Source organism: Gekko japonicus, unplaced genomic scaffold, assembly GCF_001447785.1.
Source record: "Gekko japonicus isolate JY-2015 unplaced genomic scaffold, Gekko_japonicus_V1.1 scaffold445, whole genome shotgun sequence".
NCBI lineage: Eukaryota > Metazoa > Chordata > Lepidosauria > Squamata > Gekkonidae > Gekko > Gekko japonicus.
The window spans coordinates 246047-272149 of record NW_015169184.1 but is presented as its reverse complement, the minus strand read 5'-3'; the positions used below and the strand labels follow the sequence as shown (position 1 = coordinate 272149).

Genomic DNA, 26103 nt, shown 5'->3' with positions numbered 1-26103 from the left:
GCCATACTCTTTAAAGTTTCTGAGTTGTTTTCAAGGTTAGCCCCCCACATACAGTGCTTCAATGTAGTTAAATAATCAATATTATAAGCCAGTATTATCTACAATATTGGGCTAACAATACTGACATGCCTTAGAAGCTGTTGGAAGGGTTAATGAGCTAATGTACATGAAGTACTTTGAACATTTGAAGTAGACTATATAAATGTTTCTCTGCTGCATGAAAGGGCATTAATATAGATGTTTGATTTTTTTTTCTTCTTAAGAGTCTCATTTCCACTCTAATTGCCTTGTCTTGGCTCAGTTCAGTGGGCAGAAACATCAGTTGTTGCACAGACCATGTAATGACCTTGTTGCATTGTTTGACTAATTGGTGTTGCTGGTTGCTGACTAATATACAGTATACTCAGCCCAGTATTAGCTAGAACAAATCAAGTTCACAAATGGTGCATTGGTGGCTCACAGTAGGCTGGACAGAGCAGGAAAGTTGTTCAGGTAAAATGAAATGCATACACCAGCTTTTATGGAAATGGGGAAGTTTATGTTTAAGAAATTTCTATATCTCCTTTCCAAAGGTCAAGACACTTTATGAAGTACTGAGAACTTGAAAACCAGAATTCTCCACTTAAAACACTGCACATCATATAATAAAACAGCAATATCAAAAAAGTTCGTTAAAAGTCGCTGGGGAAGAATAGTTTTGTTTAAGAATAAAAGCCTAATAAAGGGGTGAACTTTTCCTAGCTCTTCCAGAAACTGATTTCAGATATCTGGCAATGTTTGATTTTACTTAGTGATGCCCTCGGAAATGTGGCCTCAGGTTGTGAGGGACTTTATAGGTTAACAGCTGCCAATTGAAATAGAAATTAGAAGCAAACTGGCATGGTTCAGGGACATGAGATCTGTTGAATATCAGTACCCAGATCCAGTACGCTATCAATATCCAGACGATAGGCATGCAGCTTGCAAACCTATAAACAAACAAACATAAATGAGAGTATTAATAACAATATCATGTCTCTTAGATCACCTCTTACATATATGTCTATATACCAATTTCCACCAAATGCTTGGTTATTATTTTAACAAATCTATGTTTACAATTCTATTCTATAAGTCTGTCTAAGCATATATCTCATAGTTACATAATCACCACATTCTATACTTTTACATCTCTATTAATGACAAAAACAAGTTCTCTCCTGATTAAGCATTCTACAAATAATCTTCTATAAACTAAAATTGTCTATTAACCAAATTTATATCATTGGTATATGTGCTAATTTATTTTGTGTTAATTATTTGACATCAACAAAAGTAGATTCTCTAGCCTGCGTTAGATATCAAACCACCTTAATACCTTTATAAATTCCATTCACTACAAACATCTGTTATTATTCTTACCTAGATATCCTTCTTCAACCAAATTTATTCAAATAAGCAGAGCTATTTTGGGCAGGAACGCACAGGAATAGAATTCTGGCTGGCTTCAGAGTAGGCCACGCCCACTACAGCCAAAATCTCTGCGTACAGAGGGAAGGCCTGGAGAGCGCCCCCCCCCCCCGGTGACTCTGAGGCGGGTGGGCCGGGGGGCACTGGAAGGATCAGGGAGGCATTTAAATGCCTTCCCCAGCCTGTCCAAGGGCTGGCTTGCCCAAGCAAGCCAAGGGAAGGCATGGGGTGTGGCCTAATATGCTAATGAGCTTCTCTGCCAGGGGTGTGTCATAATATGCTAATGAGTTTCTGCTGTTGGGTGTGGCCTGTTATGCTAATGAGTCCCTGCTGTGCTTTTTCTACAAAAAAGCCCTGCAAATAAGCATTCACATATATACTATAGATCACTCCTTTTTTAACAACTTAATCTCTTATATTTTATATTGTCTTCTGCTTATGTTATGTTCTCTTAAAATCTTCCTTTTATTATAGGAAGTAATTTTATAAATGCATAAAAAATACTTTCAATTATAGCCAATCTAATTACAAATACAAAAGCCCATCTTACATAAAACAGAGATTCTCTGGATCAGATTTATTTAAAAACCTTTATTTTTTTTCTTCTTTTTGTAACTCTTTTTTTAAAAATAAAATCATCATTCTGTGTCTCTTTTCCTTGTAGATGGATGATATTTCTTTTAACACTTGCCATCTCCATTCATTTTTAAGGCGGTTGAAATTTCCAACACTTCTGCTTCAACTTCTCTTTGGAATATAGCTTTAAGGGTTCCAGAATTTGACAGTCTCTTAGTAGATCCATTCTTTTCACTGTAGTTTTGATCAGCTTGATTGTAGAATTGTTCTGTGTCTTGCACTTTGAAGTGTTGAGTCAGCTTGGTTATAATATTGTCCTGCAGCTATTTGAAGCCGTTCTGTTTCTTGTGCTGTTAGATATTCCTTCATCTGCATTGTAGTCTGACTTGGTATTACTGCATGTTTATCCATTACTGGTTCCAAAGAATTTTTAAATGCAAAGGTGACTTCATCCACAATCATTGCCTGAAACTCCTCCTAAGATATCTATAGCTGATTAATTTCTGCGGAGCTCTCCAAGCATACATCCTCTGGCATTTTCCCTTTTGAAACCTGTCCCTCCATTTTTAAAAGAGTATCGAATCTCACAGCAAAATCCACAGTCTCTGCTAGTTATTGTCAGTAAGCTTTTCAAAGCTGGCTGTATTTAGGGCTGTTGGCAACTAAGGATCTTCCAGCACAGGTCAGATGCTTACATCTCCACTAGGAGCACCAGCCATAATACGCTCCTCCGTTCCCATCAATGAAGCATGACGTCATAAAAAGTTGCCACAAAGTATCAGAATCAAGTCTAAATAAGTCTCTCTCTTACTTTCTTTTCCAAGAAAATTTTTAAATCCTTTTATAGAGGCTCAAACAAGAGTCTCACTCTGCCCCAAGAAGTATTTCTCTCATCTTGCTTTATATAAATCATCCCAGCTGCTCTGCAGTAGAAGGGGGGGGGTCACCCTCTCTTCCATGTCTTTTTAAATTTTAAAGAGAAAGTCATCGGCTTCTTCAATGGTGCTTTTCCAGGTACTTATGGTGTGTATCTTCATCAATGGCAGGATGAGGCTCAGATTAACTATTGTGATTCAGGGCGTACACAGCTGATGCAGTTACGGCTGCCATAACTGCGTGTCTTCGTTCTTTGCTTCGAAAGAATCCAGGGCTTCTACCCATTTATGCCTCAAACGGGCCCCCCGAATCAAGTCCCTTTCACCAGCCCTCTCTCCAGGAGGTCCAGTGGAGCTTGGGATCTCCCGAAAACTCCTCTAAATAGAACAAAGAGCCGGTGGCACCCAGGAGCGATTCCTGGTGACAACCATGTTGCTGTGCCATAGCCCTGCAAATTATCTTCAAGGACAGCTCTGCATAGTAGAATACATTACTTTAATAATACCTCGAAATCGCCAGTGCATAGATCAGAACTGAAAAAAGCCTTTTAATGAGATGGCTGCTCTTGACCAGAGCCTCCACCTCTTTCTGAAGCAGGAGGCTCAACTTCAAGAGATCTTAATTTCATCAGATGCGAGTCACCCTGCCTCGCATATGGGGCTGGCATGAGGAGGTTGCCTTTAGCACCATAATCTTTAAAAAAGAAATCTGCTTAAAATTTGTTTTCCCCCTCTTTATTTTGTAATATCCAGCCTGATAAAAAGTTCTGGGGAACTTGAAAGCTTGCACACTGTGTCATTAAGTTGGTCCTGATAAAGGTATTACATGGATTGTGTTCTTGGCTTTTTAGATTTCATGTATACATCCTTTCCAAAACAAGTAACAACATGCCTTTCCTTGGTGTGCAGGATGAGGCACTTGGCACTTGGCAAAATTGGCATTTAGGATTTTGGAATGTTTTCGATTTATAGATAGTTGGAGAGGCTTTTATGCTGGAACCTAAAGTCTTAAAAGACTTCTCCTGGCTGTCCGGTTTGAGTATCTGACTGGCTGGCATCCTGACCTGAGCATCGAAGGTTCTACTGAGAAGAATTTTGGTCTGACTCCTGGAAATATCATCCTTCTGTCTTGTTCTTTCATGGATTTCTTTAGCCCCCAGAGCCACAGCTTCCCACTTTAGCCTTCATTTATGAGGGAACTGTATCGAGGCAAAACATATATCTTACTGATGATTCCACTAATCAACATGGCCTGTTCTCTGTATTGGGAAAATGGGGCACATAGGTAGAAGGATGACAGAGTAATCCTAAGCAGAGGTCCACCCTTCTAAGAACGTTGAAGGCAATGGACTTAGGGTCTAACTTTGTTTAGGATTTCACTGTGAGTCCACTACCTTGGAGAAATGCTTGTAGTATGTATAGAAATATATCTTTTGTAAATAATCCAAGCGGGTCTTAAAGGGCTTTTTTTTTAAGTGTCCTGTTTATCTTGATTGAGTTCACTAATTTGTGTGTATATCGTTGTCCACATCTGATTATGTGTGCTTGTAGAGAGAAGGAAGGTTTTTTCTATTGAAGGAATCATTCATCAAGTGATGCTAGGTGTGTTGAACATGTAGATTTTTCTTTTGTGTATGTATTTAATGTATCTAAGTAGGTAGGTATCGTCTGTTAGTAACTCATTTCAGAATGAGAGTGCCAGTATAAGATATATGGAATGGAGTAGAGCAGACACAGATGTTTAGCAACGCAATTTAGAACAAGATTAGGTTACCACTTACCCTAGCCTTACCCCCTGAGCAGAGAAATTCCTTCTTTCATTTTATAGATCATGTGTTAAATTTGATATGCTTTGGCTCACTCCATGTAGTGTAAGGATATCTAGGGAACACGGGGAGAGAAACAGAGTGCAAGACATTCGCAAAAGGGGAATGCAGTATATGGGATGCAGTTCCATGCTTTTACAGCAGTGAACATCAATCACACCTTCCAAGAACAGCAAAGGACAAGTTCTTAATGTGTGGTGTACTTGTGGCTAGCTTTTACTGCTTCAGACCCAGTGCTGGATACTCATTTGACTAAGCATTCCACCGCACACAAAATGCTCTCCATATGTCAGCATGCCATGGAGATGGTTAAGCTAGAATCTTCTGGGGTCTCATTTTCAGTGTGAAAGAAATTTTGTGCATGGGAGTAATATTCAATAATGAGCCCCCTCCCCTGCAGTCTGAAGTAATACAGGCCAGAAACAGGTTTACCACCTCAGTGGGAACTATCTCCACTTTCCCTCCAACACAGCATACCACAGCAAATGCAGCTGTTTCTTAAAAGTCTGAGTAACAGTAGATGAAAATTGGTCTCTATAGGGAACCCTATATTAGTATATTGAGTCAAATATAGTAGTTGAAGGGGGGGGGGTATTTTTACATTTTTTGTGTGTGCGTGCGTGCGTTCCTGTGCCTGGAAGTCGTGGCAACCTAGAGTGACTTCTACTGGGGCATGGAGGATGTTCAGAGAAGTGGCTTGATAGCCTGCCTCTGGCCTCCCAGCCCTGGTATTCTCTGGAGATCTCCCATCCAAATACTTGCCAGGGTTGGCCCTGCTTAGCTTAGATCGGACTGGCCTGGGTTATCCATGTCAGGGCTATACAGTAACTGAATTTTGTTTTGCTTTCCTCTCCTGTAATAGAAGAAGAGTGGGAGGTACAGTATAACAAATAGATCTTGAGTATTATACTTGCATCCTATGGTGGCTCTCAGTGAATCTCTCATGCAGGCTGTGCTCAGGCCCAGGTCTTCCTGGCTTCAGCAGGTTGCTGTGTATCCTGCCCTCAGGTCATATTGCAGATATGCAGAAGTTGCAGAGATTTTTGCAGTGGGGTTCCCCCCCCCCCATTTCATGCTCTTTTTCCTATAATGAAATAATAATTTGGATGTGTGTTTGCTTTAAAGAACATCAAAACATAATGTTCTCTGAGCCTTTGTAGTTGTCACTGAATATAATCCACGTTTGATTTTTCTTTCAGATGAGAAAAGGACATTTCACTACTGTAAAATTATTTCATCTGAAATGCTTTAGCTGAGTGTGTCAGTTTTTCTCTGGATGCTGCTGCAGCTTTTTTCTCCCTGGATTAATTACATGGGTGATCCTAGCTAATCTTCATGGGAATTCTTCATGGATTCCAGAATGCTCTGTGGGATCCAATACCTTCCAGCACCTCATTAGATGAGCTGGTAGAGGACTGGAATTCCTGTCTCTGAAGCCATCAATGAGGTTGCTCCCTGATGTCCTCTGAGATCCCATGGTAGAACATCCCCTGGTTCACTTCTGAACTAAGGGAGATGAAACAAAAACTCAGACAACTTGATTGAGTTTGGCAACAGGATCAGGACAAAGCTGCAAGAGCATCCTATAGGATGTTTATGAAATAACATTAAAGGCTACAAAGAAAGAGTTATTCTCTGCGTCTGTTGCATCCCCTAGTTCACACCCGGCATAATTATTTAAGGTGATTCATTCTCTGACATCAGGGAATAAAAAGAATAGGAGTTTGACAATTAGCTGTGAGGTATTTGTGAGCTTTCTTGTGGATAAAGTCTTGTCACTCTGCCAGGACCTGCCTGCTAATATTGATACAGTAAATGAACTGGAGGCCCCTTGGCCATCTTTGAATTCAGTTTAGATTTAGATACCTTCAACCTGCTCTCCTCTGCCTATTTAGACAGGATCCTGGGTGCTGTCAGACCAACCATGTGTCTCCTTGACCCATGCCCCTCGTGGCTATTGAAGGCTGGTGGTGGGGGGATACGGGGCCAGTCCCTAGAAATGGACCTACCTGAAGGGCCTTGAGGATGTGGTCACACTGCTTTTGAAAAAAATCAGCTTTGGATCCTTCTGATCCTACCAATTACTGCCTGGTTTCAAATTTGACGTTCCTGGGTAAGGTAATTGAGAAAGCGGAGGCTGAACAGCTCCAGGGTTTCCTGGATGAGAAATGGGCTCTGGATCCATTCCAGTCCGGCTTCTGCCCTGGCTACAGGATGGAAACAGTGTTGGTCGCCTTGGCAGACAATCTCTGTAGGCAGCTGGATCGACGCGGGTTGGCACTGTTATTGTTATTAGATCTGACACAGTATTTGACACAGTTGATTATGATCTTTTGACCCACACCCTCGCTGACATAGGAGTTCATGGGGTAGCCCTTTAATGGGTGACCTTGTTCCTCCATGGTTGGGGACAGAGGGTGGTGCTAGGGAAGGATGTGTTCTCTAGTTACCCCTTGGAGTGTGGGGTCCCTCAGTGGGCAGTTCTTTCCCTGATGTTGTTTAACATCTATATGCGCCCCTTCACTCAGCTGGCACAGAGCTTTGTGCTTGGGTGTCACCAATATGCTGATGACACCCAGCTTTATCTGCTATTGGATGACCAACTGGATGCCACCCCAGAAAATCTGGCCATGGGTCTGGAGGCCATGGGGAGATGGTTAAAAAAGAGCAGGTTGAAACTGAATCCGACAAAGATGGAGGTGCTGTGGCTGGGGGGGGGGAGAGGCTTCAGGGCTCGGGTTCAGCTTACTGGCTCTTGATGGGGTGCCATTGGCACTGGCACAGTCCATCAAGAGCCTGGGTGTGATCCTGGATGCCTCTCTCAATATGGAGGCCCAGGTCACAATACAGCCAGGCTGGCATTTTTCCATCTAGGATGTTGTATAACTACATAGGAATAAGAATATTGACCATACAAACGGGTAATTCTCTGGACCAACGGAGCCTGGCGTGCAGTCCCCCCGATGAATAGAATTGGCCTAACTCACACAAGGACAAAAAAAGAAGCCCCGACGTTGTGTGAAGACCACACTGGCAGCGGCTGCGAGGATGGTGGACACCGGAGGCCACCAGTGTGCCTTTACGGTGTGGTCGCCATCTTGAAGCGCTTGCTGAGATTTGGCAGCAGTCGAGGAGTCTCACCTACTGCTGGCGGGACTTGCTGGTGGAAACAGTGGAGGTCTTCAGACCTGCCGCTGGCATGGGGGCAGCGTCGGGGGAGCCTGGGGAGGGTCTTGCCCCTCCCCCGGAGTCTGCCTTGTCGCACCTGATTTCATCAAGCCACCAAAGACAAAACAACACCAGCAGCCACAACAGCCACACATTTCAGCAGTATTGGCGCGGAGGACTCCAATAACGGACATCTCTGACACACGACCCCTAGGGACATTGATACCGAAGGGCCCAGGGACTGGGAGATAGTAACCGGAGGGCCCAGGGACCGGGAGAATAGTAGCCAGGGGCCCAAGGAAATGACTGCCAACATCACGGCCTGGAGAGGAACAGGGAGAGAAACAGAGAGACTGCTCTATCAGAAGTGCAAATTGGACCAGAGAAGTATAGTAGTTAAGAGCGCAAATCGAGCCTATATAACTCTATAACTTTTAATGTAAACTATTGGGCTATTATACCACTGCAACCCAGAGGAAGAATTAATTAATTAATTAAATTGACCAGTTGATTATAATAAAAGTAAATTGCTGATTATAAATTGTTATATTTAATTGACTGCTGAAATTACATAAAATCAATGATTTGATTAAATAGAAATAGGAGAAATTGAGTATATTAATTGTATAGATGAAATTGACTGAGGGAACTCAAATATTTAAGTAATTAATTGCGATCAGATTATATTGATTCAAATAATCAACTGCGATTAGACTATCCTGTTATATTGATTCAGAGCTGAATTTATATTTGACAACTGATGTAGAACTAGCATAAATTGAAGATATTGTTATTGGCTTTATTAAATTAATGGCCATAGGATTTAGTTATTATTGTGGGTAAATAGTTAGATTAGTTGAGTTTGAGAGATTTGTTAGGATAGGATAGATTAGGACTACAAACTGTGGGAATTGTTTGAAGAGTACTACAAGGTATCCAACTGTCAGTAGCCATAGCTGGTCTGAGGCTTTGTGAAGACCAACAATATATGGCGATTATTGGACAGGGTATACCTGGGGAGGGAAAAGTACAGCAGTGGGGCCAGGCAAAGAGCAAAGAGAAGGGGACAGAGAAACAGAGAAGTTTGCCCCCCTTCCAGCCTGCACCCCATCCCAAAGGTGGCAGCCAGTGGGGCTAGGATTAAAGACCCCTCTCCGTCACTGGTGCTGTGTAATGCCAGGTCCATAAATAATAAGATCTCAGTCCTTCGGGACTTCTTGCTGGAGCAAAATGTGGACCTGGCGTGCATTACTGAGACCTGGGTGCAAGATGGGGAGACCGTAGTGCTCTCCCAAATGGCTCTGCCTGGGTTCTCAGTCCTCCACCAGTCACGGACTAAGGGGCGGGGTGGGGGAACAGTGGCTCTGTTCATCTGGGAGGCTTACTCCTTCAGGGCACTCCTGCCGTTGAGGCTCACAGGCATAGAGTGTGCTGGCTTTGTGTGGGAAGCTGGGGAGAGTTTGGCTGTCTGGTTAGTGTACGGACTGCCCAGCGCACCAGCCGACAGCCATGTCGGGCTGGGCATTGGAGCACCCTAGACTGATAGTCTTCGGTGACTTCAGTGTCCATGCTGACGATGCGACCTCTTCACAGGTGGTGGACCTGGTGTCATCCATGGCAGCACTAGGACTCTCCCAATATATAACAGCCCCCACTCACCAAGCCAGTCACACGCTTGATTTGATCTTCGTGGCAGGGGTCACAGTGGACCGGATTACTGCTATGACAGTTCCATGGTCAGACCACCATGTCCTGAAGGCTCGTGTGAATGCTGCACCTCGACCCTGTTTGGGCTGTGAGTGGGGTTTAGGTTGCCCACGGAGCCAGATGGACCCTCTGTGGCTTCAAGTGGCCCTGAGGGAACCTATACCCCCTGGAAGCTCGTTGGATAACCTAATTGAGGATTGGCATGGCCAACTCTCGGCAGCCATCTACAAGGTTGCTCCCCAACGCCCTCTGCGCCCTCGCTCTAAGCTGGCTCCTTGGTTTACCCAGGAGTTGCGGCTGATGAAGCGAAGGGTTAGATGACTAGTCCAGAGAAAGTCAACAGATTGTTCTTAGTGGTACACCCAACCACATGCAGCCTTGATCCGTCCGTGCCCTTCATGGCTAATTAAAGTTGGTTGCAAGGGGTTTCGAGGTGCCCTCAGGAATATTATCCAGAAGTCCCTCATTGAGGGACTGTTCCTGGGGGCACTCAAGGAAGCGATGGTCCACCCTCTCTTTAAAAGACCATCCTTGGATCTGGCCGAATTGGCTAACTACCAGCCAGTGTCAAATTTGCCCTATTTGGGCAAATTAATTGAGAGAGCGGTGGCGGTACAGTTGCAGAGCTTTATGGATTACACTTCCATGCCGGATCCCTTCCAGTGCAGCTTCCGCCCAGGCCATGGGATGGAGACAGCACTGGTTGCCCTCACAGATGACATCTGAATCAGGACGGGATGGTGGTACTGTTGTTGTTGGACCTGTCGGTGGTGTTCAACACGGTCGACCATCAGTTACTGATCCACCGCTTCGCCGACACTGGGATCCAGGGGCTTGCCTTGCAGTGGCTTGTCTCCTTCCTCCAAAGTCGGGGACAAAGGGTGGCTCTCAGGGATCAGACGTCTCGGAGGCACCCGCTCATCTGCAGGGTGCCTTAAGGGGCAGTTCTATCTCCGATGTTATTTAACATCTACATGTGCCCCCTTGCCCAGATTGCCCAGAGGCATAGGCTAGGGTGTCACCAATATGCAGATGACACCCAGGTATATCTGTTGTTGGGTGGTCAGTCCGACTCAATCCCAGTAGACCTGGACCGGGCGCTTCAGGACGTGGCAGGCTGGCTTAGACTGGGCCGATTGAAATTGAATCTGACGAAGACAGAGTGTGCCTGAGTCGGAGTGGAACGGAGGTAGGGATCCCACTACTGACCTTCGACGGGGCACCGTTGGTGCCAGCCAAGAGGGTCAGGAGTTTGGGAGTGCTCTTGGATGCCACCTTGAGGCCCAAGAAGCAGCCACTGCCAAGGCAGCCTTTTACCATCTCCGGCTGAAGGCATTGCACTGGCTTCCAATAGCATACTGAATTTGCTTCAAGGTGCTGGTTTTGACCTTTAAAGCCCTATATGGTTGGGGGCCTGCCTACCTGAGTGACTGCCTTTCCCCACGTTCCCTAGAGAGCACTGAGGTCAGGGTCGCAAAATTATCTGACTTTCCCTGGTCCAAAAGACGCCAGATTGGCATTGACCAGGACTAGGGCCTTCTCAGTGGCGGCTCCACACTGGTGGAATAAGCTCCCGGAATACATCAGGGCCCTGCGGGACCTTCTACAGTTCCTCAGGGCCTGTAAAATGGAGCTCTTCCACCAGGCTTTCAATTAGGAGCTGCCACTTGTGTGGGTGCAGGGTTCACGCGATGCAAAGATGACAGGACACAAGTCTGCAGGAACTGACTGAACTGAATCCTCTCGGCTTCCCAGCGTTTATTTATAAGTTTCTTGTTTCCCCCTTCCCTTTCATACATTACAGCATCCTAGTCATGAGACATGAACTAAGGAATGTGTGTGTGCTGGCAAGTTCTCTGTTATCTCTGCCTCTACCCCTCTCTCAAGGCCAAACCGACTGCTTGTCATTAAGCAGTAAACAGATTCCATCTCCGGCTCTCATTACGTATAAATATTTCAGTTCCCAATCTCCAGCCAGGAGAATAGTGAATCCATCTGCACTGCTCTCCTACAGCCACTAACACATCGACAACATCTGAATTGCCAACAACAAGGCCCTTATGTTAATAGTAATAAGAACAGCTAATGATACCGGTATGGCCACATAGTATCATCATAAAATGGCCTTATGAGACACTATCGCCATCTACATGCAACAGCACTGTTGCATTGTTTAATGCATCTATGTTTTATTGTATTTATTGTATTGTATTTTAATTTGTTGTAAACCGTCCTGAGCCCACCCATGTGGGGAGGGCGGAATATAAATCAAACAAATAAATAAATAGATAAATAAATCTATGCGAAGCCTGGCAGCTGCCCCCTTTCCTGTCACACTCTGACCTGGCCACAGTAATCCATGTGACAGTCACCTCCAGGCTACATTACAGCAATTTACTCTACTCTGGCCTGCCCTTGAGACTGACCCAGAAGCTCCAACTGATCCAAAATGTGAAATCCAAGGAAATCAGCCAATGAATGGGATGTCCCCTCAATGCTATATACACAATCATTTCTATTTCTGTCTAAGTCACGATGCCAGAGGGGACAAAGTAGGAAAGTTTTCAATTAAAATTATAATATACTTGAACTGAAGGGAGGCAGTTTTACACACACCCAGATAATGTTAGTTAAAAACAGAATATTATTTCATCTTTGGTCTAGTTTTTCAAATGTGAAGGATAAGGAGGAGCAACAAGTTTCCCTTGTTTTGTGCATCTTCAGAGCAAGGTATCAGGTATCTGGAGCACTAGTATCTGACAAAGAGAGCTTTGACTCTCAAGAGCTCATACCCAAAAAACCTTATTGGTCTCTAAGATGCTTGAATATAGCTGTTCTACTGCAGGCCAACATGGCTCCCCTCTAAAACTGTCTTCAGAGCAAAGCTTTGGGATGAACCGGTATCATCTTCTTTTTATAGATGTGTAACTGATGGCTGGTGCACACATTGTTGTCTGCCACCTGATTACTGCACTTTCAAGTGGTGTCTTGTAGGTGTGAAGAAGCCGTCACAGACAACCTTTTATGGTACCTCAAAAGCAGTAATTTTCAGTGAACTCAGTTCACAAATTCAGCTGCCAGACATATTGAGCAATAAGAAACAAATGGTGAACGTGCATATGGGAAGGAGTCATGAGTCTGGCAGCATGCTGTAATTGCAGCAATCAGGTGTTGCTAGCTCAGTGCATTCCATTTCCACAAGAAAATCTAAAGTGCTTGCTAGTTCCCTTGTTCCCCAACATGAATGAGGGCCAGTTTAAAGACAATGTTCACCCAGGGAACCTTGCTGATGCACATCTTTTAATTTAAACTGGGCTGCCCGAAGTGCAAAGCAGTTCATGTTTAACTAGTACACCAATGCAGCATTCGCCTGGGTGAACTGAGCAGTGTTAAATGAGAAACCATGCAAAATTCCCCAGGGAGTGGAGCTTAAATTGGCTCTTCCACAATGAGAGATAGGCCATGACCTGGATAGCCCAGGCAAGTCCGATCTTGTCAGATCTCGGAAGTTAAGCAGGGTCGACTCTGGCAAGTACTTGGATGGGAGACCTCCTTAAAATATGGAAGGTGGGGGCAGGCCTTATTCAGCCACTTCCCTGAATATCCTCCAGGCCTCCAGTAGGGGGTCAGTCACTAGAGGTCACCATGACTTCCAGGTGCGCACACACTCACAAACACATGTGTGCACACACCTGCACACATAAAAAATACAAAAAAAACATACAAAAAACCCACAATGAGAGGTAGAAGAAAATTGTATGAATCCCATTAGAGCCACAATATGTTAGTTATCATATATGCATTCATAAATAGCTACTAGTCTCTGTGGAAAGTATCAGTATAACAAAAATTGGTTTTGTTCTTTTAAGTTACAAATTACTAACAAAGTCAACTTAAGCGGAAGAACCAGTGTGGATATTCATAAATTAAAAATCCCTGAAGACTTACTGCAAAACTGTCTTTAAACCTTCAGCAAAGCATTCTAAGAATGGGTGTTACTTTCCCTAATGTTGCTGAACAACAAGAGAATATATAGTTTCTAATTTATAATGGGATTTTCATTTTGAATGGGATGGGGAAGATGAAGTGTTGGTGCAAGCTTGCTTTCTAAATGGTGTTTATTTCATTATGTTTTAGGTTGCCACCACCTAAGCTGAGCAGCTGGAAGCTTGTCCTGAAAATCTTTGGGCATTCGTATCTTAATGGATTGCTGTAAACTGCTAATTTCTCCATTCGTCCACTTCCTAGTTTCGTGAAAATATTAGCCAGCACAGATCCTGGGAAAGTTACATGTAAGTCCTGCTGATGCCTGTTTCATTAAAAACAAAAGGCTGTAGAAACAAAGTATTTCTGTCTGGTTAGGAGGAAAAACAGTCAATCTATATAGTGCTTGTTAAAACATCCTAAAAGCTGTAATTCAGTAGATAACATGAGGCTGTGAATAAATTGATCCTGAAGTACTATTATTGTCTCTTTTAAAAACTAAATGGAGAATGTAATTTTGTCATTTTGTGGGCTTTATAAGTACCTTTTCTGCCACAGCAAAGCTTGGCACAAAGTACTTTATAAATAGCTTAGGTATTTGTCTCAAAAGAATGCTAGGATGTGTGTGAGTGTGTTCAGAATAATAATCCACAGTTAGGCATGGAGAGTTTAAAGTTATTTGATCATCTTAAAAACTTTCCCAGCAGTGCATTACAGCTTAGATGAATTCCGACAAGCAGTCTTTCCTATAACCTGGTGACTTTTGTGATTGTCCATGCTGGGGTCCATGGCCATTAGCTTTCTGGCAAAATTGAAGGTTGTTTCCTTTTAAAAACCTTGTGCTTGCATGGCATCCACAAAGCTAGCTATGTAGCAGATATCTGAATATTCACTTTGTCATGGATTCTATTGTGTGGCAGAATAATCTGGTAGTTCAATCTTCCCCTAGAGAAACCAGCTCTTAACTCAAATCTCTGATATATGGAGTGCCTGTATAAAGATGGCACATTTCAAATGGCTCCTATCTTGCCAGGAGCGAAGCATGAAATCAGTCTGTTGTGTTACTTACCTCCCTGCATCCTGAGAAACCTCATAGTGAGTACCAAGGGAGATTTCAGTATGTGTGTGTTGTGTTTGGGTTGTGTGAGGCCTAGGACAGATCCAGGATGGCAAGAAACTGTGTGCTAGGCTTAGGGGATGGCACAGTACTGCTCTGTCTTTTGGGGGTGGTGGTACATTTGTGTGTGTGTGCGTGCCCGTGCCTGGAAGTCATGGCAACCTCTGGCAGTTCCTACTGGGGCACGGAGGACATTTTAGAGAAGTGGCTTGATAGTCTGCCTCTGGCTCCTGGTCCTGGTATTCTTTGGAGGTCTCTCATCCAAATTCTTGCCAGAGTCAGCCCTGACCAGCTTCCGAGATCTGAAGAGATTGGGCTTGCCGGGGCTATCCAGGCCAGAGCTCGCATCGCTCTGCCTTAAACATTTTCTCCTATATCGTTGTGTTACTTTTGTTTTCTTGTGGAGGGGTCCCACTTAATTGAAGGCTGTGGCCCTAGTAGACAGGACAGCAACAATTGCATGTGTTTAAAGGTGAAACTGCTCCCATCATGTAGAAAGGAATGGCTGGGATCCAGTTTTAAAAACAGAAATGGTTTGCAGACTAGTGCAGAAGCTTTCCTCAACCCATAGGTTGCTGTCCTGCAGCGTTTCTCCACCAAGCTGTTCTCCTGTCAGAGGCAACAAACTGTACAATAGCACTCAGTGAAGGCCAATTTGTGTACATCTCACATGTGACTGTTACTTTGAGAGTTGGTTTGTTGAGGCTGTAGATCATTGTACAACAAAGTAAAAAGCAAGAATAGTACTGTGCAAAGGCATGGGTATTTTTGTGTGGAGACTAGAATAGTTGATAGTGTTGCTTGGTTATGGGTTATCCAGGTATGAATCCTTAATTGGCTATAAAATTTACCCAGTAGCCTAATTTTGTTCACCAGACACATTTCTTATATGCATAAGTGATCCAAGAACTATAACAACCTTGTGCATCATGTATGAAAAGTTATCCTTTATGCTGTGTTTTGGTCTGCTGCTACTTTAGGCAAGGCTGAGTAATGTGTTGTCCCATATCCATAGTTACATTTTTGTAGGGTCATGTGACTACTTGCAGCTGCTCAAATAATTCTACCAGGATTACCCAGAGGGATTTCATGGAATGAAAATTGTGCTAGATCAAAGCTTGGTATTTGAAATATTCTATACAACGACATCTGTCATTCACAATTGTGATTTCCTAAGCAGGACTTTAAATCACAACCTTCTTGAGGACACCTTCACATATTATACTTTTTACATGTGCATGTGAAATAGTTTGTGCATACCCAGAAAACTGTAACGTGTGCACACAGTTGAATGATTTATGGCCATATATTGTTTGCTACACCCTGTCGGATATACATGCAGTAGCAAGCATATGTGTGCCATGGTGTAACCTTTGAAGGACTTTCAACAATGTACTGCTGTTGGAGGGTGTTAAGAATACTTGGAGGGGATAGCGCTGTTTGATTTAATCCTGATGAAGAAATTGTGACCTGATCCAATGACATGCCCTGACACCAAACAAAACACCATACAGACCATTGTAGCAGTGTAATATTTTGTCTATAATTTTTTCCAGTTTTATCATCTTTAAAGTTGTAAATTTTTATGGAGTTCGGGGGGGGGCGTCTATGAAATATTTTCTCCTTTGAAATGAATGAAATGCTTTTTAAGATGAGGTTTTACTCAGATTATGTACTATGACATTTTTAAAGACAATATATGACATAAGATAACCGGTGGGGGGCATCTCATATCTTCCTCTTGCACTATTTCCACTTTTCTTTCCCTGAAAGCCCCCATAGCCTCTCCCTTTTCCCTTCTGTCCTTCTCATCCAACAGCCAACCTACTCTTACTGTCCCCCAGTCTTCAGCTTTCCCTCTCCCATCTGACAGCCTTTACCTAGGAAAACTGTGTCCCTGTTCTGTGGTGCTGGCCACTGGGCCAGGCCCACTTGCATGGTAGGTAACCCTCAAGGATATGCAGGGACACCTCATTTTTCCTTGTATTTCTCCTACGTCTTTCCCTTCTCCTGGCAACCCCCATATCCTCTCCTCTTTCTCTGCCTCATTCTCTTGCACTCAGCCATTCACCAACCTACCTTTGATCTTCCCCCTGTATTCAGCTATATTTATTTACTTATTTGCTTCATTTATACCTCATCTTTCTCCACAGTGGGAACCCAAAGCAGCTTATGTTATTCTTCATTGCTCTTTTTTATCCTCAGAACAAACCTGTGAAATAGATTAGTCTGAAAGTATGTGACTGACCCAACATCACCTAGCAAGCTTCCATGGCAGACTGGTGATTTGAACCTGGGTCAAGCACCAATGAGTTCTGCCCCCTTTCCCTGGTTTTTATTGTAAGAAACTAAGTCTTGAATGCTGTGGATCTTCTTCGTGGTCTCTGTGTATCACACTTCTGGGATACTGCGCCTGCGCCGACCTCGATCAGTAGAATTGAAAGCAAAAGGATTTTCGTGCCTGCTTCCGAGTCACGTGCAGGACTCCAGTGCGCATGACTATGGGAGGGGCATGACAATCCCACCAGTTTTCTTCTGACCACCGCGCTGTTCGGATCCTCTCTGCTCCCTCGGTAGTTTTTTCTCTCCCTCGGTAGTTTTTTCTCTTGGCCTATTGGCTTTCCCTCTTTTTTCTTCCTACTTCGGATTACCTGTAAAAGAAAGCATTTCCTTACTTGGGACTGGACTTTAGTGAGTACTCTGCCCCGGCAGACTTCTTTCTACCCCCAGCCTATGGCCAAGCAGTGGGGTTTCTTCAAGCAGTGTTAGAAGTGTGGCAGTAAGGTCGCCCCCCTGACGGACACTCTCTTTGCCTGTTGTGCCTTGGGGAAGCCCAACTGCACGCACTGCTCCAAATTCTTGAAACAAGCAAGGACTGTGAGACTTTGTACTGCTTTGTTGGAGTCAGCCCTTTCTCCAATGCCATCACTTCAAGACACCTCCGGGCATGCCACGATGTCAACCGTCGCCTCTGGGTCGACAGCCGCGATGACTCCGACACCAGCCTGCACCGATGACAATTGACAGACATTGAAACACTCTGTCCTGATGTCTCAGTCTGATGCCCACACTCCCAGTAAGAAACATAGGGGAGGGCAAGGACACCAAGCCTGTCAAGCACAGAAACAATAAGAAAGACGCCCCTAGTAGAGTTCTTTCGACTCCTCGGCATGTGCCGGAATCGACTCATGTGCTTGGGACAGCGCTTGGCTCGCCAGGCTGCAGGCAATCACAGGGTGCATCATCCCCACTGTCATGGGCTGGGGTGCCAGTCAAAGGGAGTCCAGAACCAGCCAAGGTCAGGAGCTAAGAAGACAGTGCAAAGTCCAAAAAGCCAAGCCAGGGTTAGGAGTCAGAAACACAGTAAAAGGTAAAGGTAAAGGTTCACTTGCTCGAAAGCCAGTCGAATCCGACTCTAGGGTTGCGGTGCTTATCTCCGTTTCAAAGCCGAAGAGCCAGCACTGTCCAAAGACGTTTCCGTGGTCATGTGGCCGGCATGACTAAACACCAAGGTGCATGGAACGCTGTTACCTTCCCACTGAAGTGGTACCTAGTTATCTACTTGCAATTTCTTGGTTTCGAACTGCTCGGTTGGCAGGAGCTGGAACTAGAGACGGGAGCTCACTCCGTCATGCGGCAGCTCGGTCTTGAACTGCTGAACTACCGACCTTACGCAGCCTGAAGTTCAGCATCTTAACCATTTGAGCCACCGCAGCCAAGACCAAGTCAACAACCAGAAATGTAGTCCAAAGCCAAGCCGGGGTCAGGAGCCAGGAACACAGAGCCAAGTCCAAAGCCAGGGGGTCCAAAGGTCTAGGTGCAAGAGCCGAGCCGAAGTGGATGCTAGCAGCACGAAGCTGACTTGTTGCTTCCACAAAGGGTACTGCCCAGAGTGTGGAGTTAAATGCTGCTACCAGTTAGTCAGCTGCATGATCAGCCAGCTGTGGTTTCTGCAGGCTCTGTCAGCTCATCCTCATCCATGCCCATGACACTCACCCTTGCCACGCCCGATAAGGCTCACTGATTCTGAGCAGGGCATGGACTTAACTGAAGTCTCCCGATCCTCCAATGTCATGAGTCTTCATTAAGGCTGAGGGTCTCATGCTTCCGCGCAACCCTCCCCATGTCGTTTTCCTGTTGATAATCAGGATTGACCTTTGGGGTCGCTTCTCCCTCCTCCACCGAGCCCCTGGGATCAACGCCAGTGGCAGTACCTGTATGGGGCATACCCGTTGCCAGCTAGCATGCCTTGGCTCCCACCCCGTCCACCGATGGGCTGGAATCATCAGTCTACATCTTCTCGACTGTCCTGGTATCGAGAACCTGCCCCAATGCCGGAGTTTCTACCACCTCAGCCATCGGCACCAACTTGAAAGTGTCTTAAGCAGATGCCCCTAAAGTCGACACAGACCATATCGCAATCGATACCTGCCCAATTGATACTGAAGTCACCAAGAGCATTTTCGGACCCCTCAGACCACTCTAATTTGTCCGATTCCTTGCATCACTCAGATGATGAGAGCCCCGAGCACCCAGTTGGCCTCTCCCCACTGCAGAAGGTTTCAGAAGACCTTCCAATATCCCCCTCAGAGGATTTGAAATCCTATGGAGAATTTATTAAATGGATGGTGAACACGCTGACTCTGTCGATGGTGCAACCTCCCCCGACATGCTCATTCTTCTTCCCTTGATAAAGAAGGAAAGAAGCTAGACTCCTTCAGAAGGAGATTCTATTCGGCTGGGGCATTGGGCATTAAAACCTCAAATTACACTGCCTGTATGGGCAGATATCAATATGCCCTCTGGGAACAGTTGTCTGAATATATTGCATCTCTCCCTGAAGACTTTAACCACCAGACCAGACGTATTCAGAAAGAGGGCATGCTTCTATCCAAGCACCAACTGAATTCAGCTAAGCACACCTTGGATGTAGCATCAAGAGACTCACCTCCGCTGTTGCTCTTTGACGTCATGCCTGGTTGCGTTCCACCTCCATGCAACAGGATATGAAAGCTTTCGTGGAAGATCTCCCCTTTGAAGGAGAAGGCTTATTCAGCTGCACTACGGACACTGTCCTGCAGGACCTGGATAAAAGTATTTACATCACATAATTTGGGAGTTTCCCCAACCTCCAGGCAGAATAGACCTAGGTCCTGGAACAAATCATGGTCGCGCAGGTCATCACTCAAGTCGTCCCCTGAGACGCAGTGGCAGCAAAGGTCTCCACACATGTCTTCTCACCCATTTGGGAACAAACCTTGGCTTGCATCAGGCACCCAATCCAGGCCCAAGGCTCCCAAGCAGTCTTTCACTCCGACTTTCTACCTCTCTCACTGCATCCCGTCCATCTCCATCCTTACCTGCCCTCTTGGCAAAGAATAACATTGGACTTCATAGCATACAAAAAGTTCAGGATTACAACCTTACAGAGCATCCTTCCTCTCCTTGAACAAGGGGCGTGAATGGCGACCCTGGACTTACAGGATGCCTACTTTCATATCACAATTCATCACGCTCACAGGAAGTTTCTGTGTTTCGCAGTGGGGGAGCACCACTTTCAATACAAGGCCCTCCCCTTTGGCCTATCCATGCCCCCCGAGTATTTACAAAAATGATTGTGGTAATCGCTGCCCACCTCCATGTGCAGGGGATACGGATTTTCCCATACATCGACGACTGGTTGCTGGTAGCAAATTCTGAGGGCACACTCCTCCAACATATAGACTCAACTCTGGAACTGTTGAGAGAATTGGGTCTATGCGTGAACCACATGATATCCATGCTTCTTTCCTCCCTGAGAGTCCAGTTCATTGGCACGATTTTGGACTTAAGAGTTTGCAAAGCCTTCCTCCCCCCCCCCGAGAGGACGGACAACGTCATTACTCTTCTACAACTCATTTACCTGAAGGGAGATGCCTCGGTGAAACAACTTCAGCGTCTTCTGGGGCTGATGGCCGCCACTACTGCGGCAATTGTTTTTGCCCGACTACACATGAGACCAGCTGTGGTTTCTGAGGAGGTTTCATCCCCAGAGACAGTCTCCATCCCAGCGGTTTATCCCCTCCCCCCCCCCAGATATTGGCATCCCTGGAATGCTGGGAGGACCATGGAACTTGTGCACAGGGGCACCTTTCCACCTGCCTACCCCATCCATGACAATCACTACGGTTGCATCTCTTTGGGGTTGGAGTGCCCACCTCAATGGCCTATGTGTGGGGTCAAGGTGAGAGACTCATGTGACCCACAAACACATCAGTGTCTTAGAACTAGGTAAAGGTAAAGGTTCCCTTGCTTGAAAGCCAGTCGAATCTGATGCGGTGCTCATCTCCATTTCCAAGCCGAAAAGCCGGCGCTGTCCAAAGACGTTTCCATGGTCATGTGGCTGGCATGACTAGACACCGAGGCTCACAGGATGCTGTTACCTTCCCACCGAAGTGATACCTATTTATCAACTGCAATTTCTTGCTTTCAAACTGCTAGGTTGGCAGGAACTGGGACCAGAGACAGGCGCTTACTCCATCATGCGGCACTCTGGTCTCGAACAGTGTTCCCTCTAAGCTTAGTGTGAGCTAGCTCACAGTTTTTTAGCTTCCAGCTCACACATTTTTGTCTTCGCTCAGGAAGGATGGCTCCAGAGGAAACTAATTTATGCAGTAGCCAAATTGCTCACTCACAACTTTAATGCCAGTAGCTCACAAAGCAGAATTTTTGCTCACAATACTCCACAGCTTAGAGGAAGCATTGGTCTTGAACTGCTGAACTACTGACCTTCTGGTCTGCAGCATTGGTTTCCCATTCTGCTTCACATATCCAAGGGCTCTTTCATTCACTTCCAGGCAGCACTGGATCTTCTCCACACACAAGGGGGTCTGGTACTGTATCACAATGTACTGCATCTCAAGCTCACAGCCTGGTGGATCCAGTATCATCACTCAAGCAAAGGATAGACCACGTATTATTGAACTGTCATAAGCCATCCACGCGTAGTTCCTACAACGGGCAATGGATGAAGTTTTTGTCCTACCGTGTTTCAGTTGGGCTGCCTCCTCCTCCCTCAGACTTAGTTCCAGTCTTTGGCTTTTTGTTGTCCAGGTGGGACCTGGATCTCAGTTACGCTTTTCTGCGCATATATATGGCGGCTATCTCCACTCACAATCCCCTGGTTGATGGCTATTCAGTGTTCACCCACCCACTTACCAAGCAATTTCTGAAGGTTCTCATCCGCCTTTCCCCCCCATCCCACGCCAGCATGGGACTTACCTCTGTTGCTGACCAAGCTCTTGGGAAAACCTTTCGAATTGTTGGCCCCCTGCAGTTTGCAGCTTCTCTCCTGGAAGACAGCCTACCTAGTAGCTATTACTTCTGCTAGGAAGGTGAGTGAACTGTCGGCTCTACGCTGTGACCCGCCTAACCTGAATTTCCACAATGAAGGTGTCACCTTGGCTCCAGATCTGTCCTTCCTCCCCAAGGTGCTTTCGGAGTTTCGCTTGCAAGTGGACATCGTTCTCCCCGTGTTTTTCCCAGCTCCGAAGGATGATGCTGAGCATTGCCTCCATACACTAGATGTTAAAAGGGCCCTGCTCTTTTACATGGACAGGACTAAGGCTTTCCGGAGGTCTAAAGCCCTTTTTGTTTCATATGCCTTACCGATGCTTGGAAGTAAGCTTTCATCACAGCGTCTGTCCAAGTGGATTGTGGAGACGATCAGGCTCTGCTACCTGTTGACCAAAAGGCTGCTCCCAGGACCATTTCATGCACACTCCACAGATGTTGTGGCCGCGTCCACAGCCTTCCTGAAGGGAATGTCGCTCCGTGATATCTGCAGTGCAGCAACCTGGGCCACCCCTCAAACGTTTGTGAGACATAATGCCCTGGATGTGCGTCTTCATCATTGCTCTTTGGTGGGACGATCTGTGTTGTAGGCAGCATGTGTCTAAGGACTGCCAGTTCCCTCCTCCAGGTAGGCATTGTTTTTGCTTGTCACTCTCCCAGAGGTGTGATGCACAGAGACCACGAAGAAGATAAACAGGGTGCTTACCTGTAACTGATGATCTTCCAGTGGTCATCTGTGCATTCACACCACCCGCCCTCTTTCCCCTCTGCTGTTGGTCCTGTCGTTACTCTGAGACTGATGGCAGCGGTCAGAAGGAACTGGCGGGATTGTCATGCCCCTCCCCTAGTCATGCGCACTGGAGCCCTGCACGTGACTCGGGAGTGTGCACGAAAATCCTTTTGCTTGCAATTCTACCGATCGGGGTCGGCACAGGTGCACTATCCCAGAAGTGTGAATGCACAGATGACCACTCGAAAATCATCAGTTACAGGTAAGCAACCTGTTTTTGCTTAGCAACAGCCACTAAGGGCATATATTTCTTAAATCTTCAGTCTCTTGTGTTTCTTTTAGATGTCAGATTTTTTCGTAAACCTGTGGTGTTTTTCAGGTTTGTGGAAAGATCTGCCTTGTCTATTCATGGCTACAATTACTAGATTTAAGTATCCTCAGATAATTTCTGTGTATAGTATAGATATATACAGCATATTTTCAGTTGTGTGGGGCAGGGCTAGGCTGCACAGCATCACTTCCAGTCACATAAATGAAAATGATGTCACACATGGCTGCGATGCTCTGGCAATTGCTAGAGGATTCTTGACTGTTGCAGCAATGCATGAAATCAATTCTGGTTACACTGTGACAGCACTTGCCCCTCCCCATTTTTCTCCTGCTGCTGTATTGGTCCCATGGCAGGAATCTATAGTGGGAGACATGCTCTGCCTAATTTTCAGGTATATCTTTTTATTGTTTAAAAGAGACTGTATCTGTGCACTATTTGCTATGATGTGTATGGTGATGATACATTATTGAGGAGTTTGTTGTTGTTTAATCACATGCTGCTAGACCTGTTATGACTGTATAAGGTGTATTGTGACTGTATAAGGTGGCACTGTATTGTGCCACCTTAGAGGCAGGAAAAAATAAACATTGAAAATAGAAACAATTTTGTGGTAAACAAAGGAAAAAGTACTACTTGGACAAAAAAGATAATGTGATGAAGTAATATATGGTGCAGCAGTTTACAGTTCTCTAAAATACTGAATATTACCATAATTTTGCATATGGAAAACTGAGGCATTTGTACGTCTAAATTTCACAAATATGCTACATAGTACAATGTTACATGCTAAGTAATAAATTATGCATTTTATGCTGCTAAAGAAGTTCCTTCCCTATCTTTTTAAGACACTTTTTAAAATCAGCGGCTTCACAATATCTGGAAATTTTACATACCTGTGCTTGGTAATGTTTGATATCATGCATGTTGTCTATACTAGTGGAACAAAGAATAAACTATTGGATAGCACTAAATGTATGAGGTTTGGGCATTCAAATCAAACCTATGAATACTTGAAAGTAATCCCCTTGACACAGGTGCAATAAGTTTGCATTCTGATTTGTTGATTAAAGAGTTTTTATGCCTTAAATATATTATGTTTACATTTGAACAATGCTTATTTTAAATTGTAAAATTTTATTCAAAAATATTTTTAATTAAAATGGAGAAAATTGCTACTTCATAGGCACTACGAATATTACTTAAAAGTAGATATTTTCTTGTGCTTTAAGGCTTTGCTTGAACTGCAGAAATTATAATTCTCCATATTCTTTGAAGGACCAATCATGAGAGTTTATTCATTCTTCATGATTTTCACAAATTTATGAAGACATTGGCTAAATTTTTAGAAGTGTTGGTTTCTCTGTGTGTGTAAATTCAAAGTTTCCCTAAATATCTGCACCTTTCCATGCCTTCTTTTCCCAAACACTATTGCTGACTTGTAAGTATAAATTACAAGACCCATAGTACAACTAATCATGCACAAATCACGCACAACTGGGTGTGCATTAACATCTTGTTTATTTGCAGCTAGACCTGGATCTCAATTCCATGTACCTGTGCTTCATATCATTTTGGAAGGGGAAGACAGGGGCTTTGTACATCTCTATGTATAATGTTATCAGACGATGTTGAGCGGTCAAACATCTATCACAGTCACAGAGGATAATAAAGTTAATGGAACTGCTGACACTTTAAATAGGATGACATCGCAGTGAGAAACTATTTCCCTTTTTTATGTCTTTGCTGGAAACAGCAATATGCAGACATTAAATTAAGATAAATGCTATGTGTAACCTCAGTGAATATAGAATTAAAGCTTAGGAGCCAGTTTGCTGTGTAACGTGCTTTGAAATACTTTTGGCTTTCCTTTCATATTGCCATTAGTTGCTTTGAAATACTTTTGGCTTTCCTTTCATATTGCCATTAGTTTGTCCATCTAATAGATCTGCTGACATGTCAGTTTAAATGATTTTATGATTGTATAGCTCCAGTGCTGCTGTAGCTTTTGCAGGTCATAGACTGTGATTTCTTATTTTCAGCCAAGGTTGGCAAAGCTTTATTAGATATAATAGTTATATAACTATGATATGTTTATGTTATAGGATAGGAGCAACAAGCAGCAGTACTGTATCAGGCTTCAGCATTAATGGTCATCTAAGGAGATTGGAAAAGGTGGCAAGATCTACAACAAAGTTCAAATGCCTACCCTTGGACAGGTTCATGATCTCTCTCTCTCTCTCTCTCTCTGTCTCTCTCTCTCTCTCTGTCTCTCTCTCTCTCTCTCTGTCACACACACACACACACACACACACACTGTATCTATATACTAATAGCGACAGGTGCCCCCTTGGTGTGGATATCTAAATCCGCACATTGCGGGCACCTGGGGGGCAGGGAGATTTTCCTGCACACTTGGGGCAGTCCCCAGGTGTGCACAAATATCTGAAAAGGTGAAAACAATATTGGGGGATATTTAAATCCCCCCAAAAGTAAAAGTGTGTCCCCTGCGCATGCGTAAGGAACGCTCTGCGAACTGCCTCGCCGCCACCACCACAGGGGACAGGAGGGCGGGAGAAGGCTTGGAGGGCCGGCCTCACTGCAGCTGCTGCTGCAGAGGGAGAAAGGGGGAAGCTTGGTAGGCCGGCCGGCCTCACCGCCACTGCTGGGGAGGGAGAGTGAAGCTTGGCGGGCCGGCCAGCATCGCTGCCGCTGCACCACTGCTGCTCTGGAGGGAGGGAGGAAGGGGGAGGCTTGGTGGGCCGGCTGCCCTTGCCACAGCTGCTGGGGAGGGAGGGTGACACTTGGCGGGCTGGAATACTCCCTGCCCACGAGTATCACTTCGGAGCCGGCGGGGGGAGAGACCGGCGAGGCCCAGCAGCTGAAAGCCGCTCAGGCCTTGCTTTGGAGCCGGGGGGGAGAGACCGGTGAGGCCTGGTGGCTGCAAGCCACTCAAGCTTCGCTTTGGAGCTGGGGGGGAGGAGGCGGGGGGAGATCGGTGAGGCCCGGCG

The 26103-nt window shown here is 45.1% G+C and overlaps 1 protein-coding gene across 1 annotated transcript in view; it reads left to right on the top strand.

Annotated features, from left to right (window-relative positions):
- The window catches only part of BACH2 (BTB and CNC homology 1, basic leucine zipper transcription factor 2), a 213983-nt gene that overhangs the window by 59789 nt on the left and 128091 nt on the right, over window positions 1-26103 (top strand). Inside the window, exon 2 of the mRNA XM_015416168.1 lies at window positions 13739-13893. The gene's annotated coding sequence lies outside the window, so the exon portion shown is untranslated. The remainder of the gene's footprint in view (window positions 1-13738; window positions 13894-26103) is intronic.